We start from the raw sequence: 6000 nt of genomic DNA, 5'->3' as shown, positions 1-6000 counted from the left end.
ACAAAAAACAATGACTTTTTATCAGAATAGTTAAATTTTTAACGAAAACATTAAAGTTTAGAAAAAAAGTTGAATTTAACATCAAGAAAAATTGAAAAAAATTTAATTTCCAACAGTGGAATTTTTAACTAAAATGCCGAATTTTCAGCAAAACAGAATTTTCGACGAAGAAATATGACTTTTCTACAAAATTTCCAACCAACGAAGACGAATTTTCAATTAAATATATGAATTTCGAAAAAAACTCTTTTTGTTGAAAGTTTAACTAATAAATTAAACAAAAAAGAGAAGATTTAAAAAAAGTAATTTTTAAAACAAAAATTTGAATCATCAACTAAAAAGAATGACTTTTGATCAAAATAGTTCAATTTTTAACGAAATAATTAATGATTCAAAAAAGAGGAAAAAGAGTTGAATTTTCAACGACGTAAATATGAAGAAAATTTAATTTTCAATACCTGAATTTTGAATAGTTGAGTTTTCAACAAAAACTACTAATTCTTGAAAAAGGAAGAATTTTCGACCAAAAAAGAGGACTTTTTAAGAAAAAAATTTGAATTTTCAATCAAATAGTTGAACTTAAAAAAAACTTGTTTAGTTAAAGGTTTAACTAATATTTTTCAATCAAATAAGACTAAATTTTCAAACTAATATTAAAATTTGCAAACAAATAGTGGAATTCTCAAGCAATAAAAAATTAATTTTCTACCTAAAAAGTTGAATTATCAACCAAAAACGATGATTTTCAACAAAATAGTTAGATTTTTAACAAAGCGATTAAAGATTAGAAAAAAATACATATTCTTAACAAAAAAGAATTTTTGACCAAAAATGATAAAATTTCAACAAACATTTAAATTTTCCACCAAGAAAGATGAATTTTCATTTAAATAGTTGAATTAAGAGAGACAAATTTTTACAAAAATATAAAAAATTTTAAACAAATAGTTCATTTTTCAAACCAAAAACATTAATTTTCGACCTAAAAAATTGAATTATTAACCAAAGACTATGACTTGTTATCAATATAGTTAAATTTTTAACGAAACGATTAAAGATTTGAAAAAAAAGTTGAATTTTTCATCAATAAAAATTTAAGAAAATTAAATTAAATTAAATTTCCTTTAGTTGAAAGTTTAACCATAAACTTTCACTTGAGGTAGACGGATTCTCAAAAAAATATAACAATTTTTAAACAATCAGTTGAATTTTCAAGCCAAAAATATTCGATTTTCTTCCAAAAAAATTGAATGAAAAACAAACAAAAAATGACTTTAACAAAATAGTTAAATTTTTAACGAAATAATTAAAGATTCGAAAAAAGATAAATTTTCTATCAAGTAAAAATAAAGAAAATTGAAATTTCAACACTTTAATTTTCAGCCAAAAAGATGAATTAAAAAAAAATTCGACCAAAAAAGATGATTTTTATGTCAATTATTTGAATCTATAAAAAACAACTCTTTAAGTTATAAGCTTAACTAATAACTTCCAGTAAAAAGAGACGAATTTTAAAAAAAATATCAACATTTTTAAAGAAATAGTTTACTTTAAAAAAAAAAAGAAAAATTTTGTAGCAAAATAGTTGGATTATCAACCAAAAAGACGAATTCGTAACGAAAAAGAGCTTTTAACAAAAAAAGATGACTTTTCAACAAAAAAGTTGAATTTTCAACCAAAAAAGTTGAATTTCCAACCGCATAGTTTAATTTAAAAACAACTGTTCCAGTTGAAAGTTTAACTAATAATTTCCAATCAAAAGAGATGAATTTTTAAAAAAATATTTTAATTTTTAGACAAATAGTTGAATTTTCAACAAAAAAGATCAATTAAAAAAAAAAGAACTTTTGACCAAAAACGATGAATTTTCAGTCAAATATTTGAATTTTCAAACAAATAGTTGAATGTCCAAGCCAAAAAGACGTATTTTTGCCAACAAAAGTTGAATTATCAACAAAAAAACGAATTTTTAACCCAAAATAATTTCCGACCAAAAGAGACGATTTTTCAACAAAAAACTTGAATTATCAACCAAAAAAGATGAATTTCCAACCGCATAGTTGAATTAAAAAAAACTGTTCTAGTTGAAAGTTTAACTAATAATTTCCAATCAAAAGAGACGAATTTTCAAAAAAATATTTTAATTTTTAGACAAATAGTTAAATTTTCAACCAAAAAGATAAATTAAAAAAAAAAGCATTTTTGACCAAAAACGATAAATTTTCAGTCAAATATTTAAATCTAGAAAAAAAACCCTTTGAGTTAAAAGTTTAACTAATAACTTTCAATTAAAAGAGACGAATTTTCAAAAAAAAATTTAACATTTTCAAAAAAATAGTTCAATTTTCAACCAAAAAAGAAAATTTTTCTACCCAAATAGTTGGATTATCAACTAAAAAGACAAATTCGTAACGAAAAAGAGTTTTTGAACAAAAAAGATGAATTTTCAACAAAAAAGTTGTTTTTTCAACCAAATAGTTAAATTTAAAAAAATAACTCTTTTCGTTGAAAGTTTAACTAGTAACTTTCCATCAAAAGGGATGAATTTTCAGAAAAAAATTTACATTTTTAAAAAAATAGTTGATTTTCCGAGCCAAAAAGATGAATTTTCTTCCAAAAAATTTGAATTATCTACCAAGAAGATAAATTCTTAACAAATAAGAATTTTCGACAAAAAAAGACAACTTTTCAGCAAAAAACTTGAATTTTCAACCAAAAGAGATGAATTTTCAACCACATATTTTCAACCCAGAAGAGTTGAAGAAAATCGAATTTCCAACAGTGGAATTTTTAACACTTTAATTTGGAATAATTTAATTTTTAATCAAAAAGCCGAATTTTTGACAAAACAGTATTTTCGACCAAAATATATAACTTTTCTACAAAAAAGTTAAATTTTCAACCAAGAAAAATAAATTTTGAATCATAAAAAACTTGTTTAGTTTAAAATTTAACTGATGCCTTTGAATCAAAAGGGATGCATTTAAATAAAGTTTAACAAATAGTTGAATTTTCTACCAAAAAAGTTGAATTTTTAACCAAAAATGATGACTTTTTATCAAAATAGTCATATTTTGAATGAAACGATTAAATATTCGAAAAAGAGTTGAATTTTCAACGAAATATGAAGTCATTTGAACTTTTAACACTTAAATTTTGAATATTTGAATTTTAAATCCAAAAGCCAAATTTTCAACAAAACGGAATGTTCGACCAAAAAATATGACTTTTAAGCTAAAAAGTTTAATTTTCAACCAAAAAGGCCGAATTTTTAACCAAACTAAATTTTGAATAAAAAAATATGACTGTTCAACAAGACAGTTGCATTTTCAACTAAAAAAGATGACTTTTCAACAAAGTAGATAAATTTTTAACGAAGCGATTATAAATTAGAAAAAAAGTTGAATTTTCTTTCAAGAAAATATGAAGAAAATTAAATTTCCAACCGTTAAATTTTTGAAATTTGAATTTTGGATAGTTGAATTTTCAACCAAGCAAGATTAGTTTTCAATAAAACAGTTGAATTAAAAAAACTCTCTTATTTGAATCAATTAAAAGGGACGAATTTTCGAAAAAATTAAAAAATTTTTTAACAAATAGTTGGATTTTCAATTCAGGAAGATGTTTTTTCTACCAACAAAATTTATTTTACAATAAAAAGACTTTTCAACGACTTTCCACAAAAAAACTTCAATTTTCAACCCAGAAAGATGAATTTTCAAAGAAAAAATTGAATTTAAAGAAAACACTGTTTTAGTTGAACGTTTAATAATTTTCAATTAAAACAGACGAATTGTCAAAAAAACATTTTCATTTGCAAACAAATAGTTGAATTTTCAAGCCAAAAAGATGAATTTTCTAACAAAAAAGTTGAATTATCAACCAAAAAGGCGAAGAAATTAAAGATTTGAAAAGTATTTCAATTTTCAACCTAGAAGAGTTGAAGAAAATTGAATCACCAACAGTGGAATTTTCAACATTTTGATTTTGAATAGTTTAATTTTCAACCAAAAAGCCGAATTATTCACAAAACATAATTTTTATTCAAACAAGATGACTTTTCAACAAATCAGTTGAATTTTCAACCAAGCAAGATTAATTTTCAATAAAACAGTTGAATTAAAAAAACTCTCTTATTTGAATCATTTAAAAGGGACGAATTGTCTAAAAAATATAAAATTTTTTTAACTAACAGTTGAATTTTCAATTTAGGAAGATGATTTTTCTACCAACAAAATTAATTTTACAATAAAAAGACTTTTCAACTACTTTTCAACAAAAAACTTGAGTTTTCAACAAAGAAAGATGAATTCGCAACCAAATAGTTGAATTAAAAAAAAAAACTGTTTTAGTTGAAAGTTTAATTAATAATTTTCATTTAAAAGAGACGAATTGTCAAAAAATACTTTAATTTTTAAATAAATAGTTCAATTTTCAAGCCAAAACGATGAATTTTCTAACAAAAAAGTTGAATTATGAAAAAAAGCAAAGAAATTAAAGATTTGAAAAGTATTTCAATTTTCAACCTAGAAGAGTTGAAGAAAGTTGAATTGCCAACAGTGGAATTTTCAACATTTTGATTTTGAATAGTTTAATTTTCAACCAAAAGCCGAAATATTCACAAAACAGAATTTTCAATCAAACAAGATGACTTTTCAACAAAGCAGTTGAATTTTCAACCAAGCAAGATTAATTTTCAAAAAAAAAAAAAAACAGTTGAATTAAAAAACTCTCTTATTTGAATCAATTAAAAGGGACGAATTGTCAAAAAAATATAAAAAAATTTTAACAAATATTGGAATTTTCAATTCAGGAAGATGATTTTTCTGCCAACAAAATTTATTTTACAATAAAAAGACTTTTTAACGATTTTTCGCCAAAAAACTTGAATTTTCTACCAAGAAAGATGAATTTTCAAAGGAAAAGTTGAATTTAAAAAAAACTGTTTTAGTTGAAAGTTTAACTAATAATTTTCAATTAAAAGAGACGAATTGTCAAAAAAAAAACTTTAATTTGCAAACAAATAGTTGAATTAAAAAAACTCTCTTGTCATTAAAAAATATAAAAAATTTTTAACAAATAGTTGAACTTTTAATTCAGGAAGATGATTTTTCTACCAACAAAATTTATTTTATAATAAAAAGACTCTTCAACGACATTTCAACAAAAAACTTGAATTTTCAACCAAATAGTTGAATTAAAAAAAAACTGTTTTAGATGAAAGTTTAACTAATAATTTTCATTTAAAAGAGACGAATTGTCAAAAAAATACTTTAATTTGTAAATAAATAGTTGAATTTTCAAGCCAAAAGGATGAATTTTCTAACAAAAAAGTTGAATTATCAGCCAAGAAGGCGAAGAAATTAAAGATTTGAAAAGTGTTTCAATTTTCAACCTGGAAGAGTTGAAGAAAATTGAATTGCCAACAGTTAAATTTTCAACATTTTGATTTTAAATAGTTTAATTTTCAACCAAAAAGCCCAATTATTTACAAAACATAATTTTTAATCAAACAGGATGACTTTTCAACAAAGCAGTTGAATTTTCAACCAAGCAAGATTAATTTTCAATAAAACAGTTGAATTAAAAAAACTCTCTTATTTGAATCAATTAAAAGGGACGAATTTTCTAAAAAATATAAAAATTTTTTAACAAATAGTTCAATTTTCAAGTCAAAAAGATGAATTTTCTAACAAAAAAGTTGAACTATCAACAAAAAGGCGAAAGAAATTAAAGATTTGAAAAGTATTTCAATTTTCAACCTAGAAGAGTTGAAGAAAATTGAATTGTCAACAGTGGAATTTTCAACATTTTGATTTTGAATAGATAGATTTTGAACCAAAAAAAATGTCAACAAAACAGTTGAATTTTTGACAAAAAATTGTATCTCTAACAAAATACTTGAATTTTCAACAAAAGAACTAAATTTAAGTACGGTCCCTTACAGAACCATCAATTATTAATTAATTCCTACACAATTTTTCATTCGAACCTTCAATT

This window comes from Belonocnema kinseyi, chromosome 5 (assembly GCF_010883055.1).
Source record: "Belonocnema kinseyi isolate 2016_QV_RU_SX_M_011 chromosome 5, B_treatae_v1, whole genome shotgun sequence".
NCBI classification, from domain to species: domain Eukaryota; kingdom Metazoa; phylum Arthropoda; class Insecta; order Hymenoptera; family Cynipidae; genus Belonocnema; species Belonocnema kinseyi.
The sequence above is the reverse complement of the archived record's forward strand: the minus strand, read 5'-3'. Positions refer to the sequence as shown.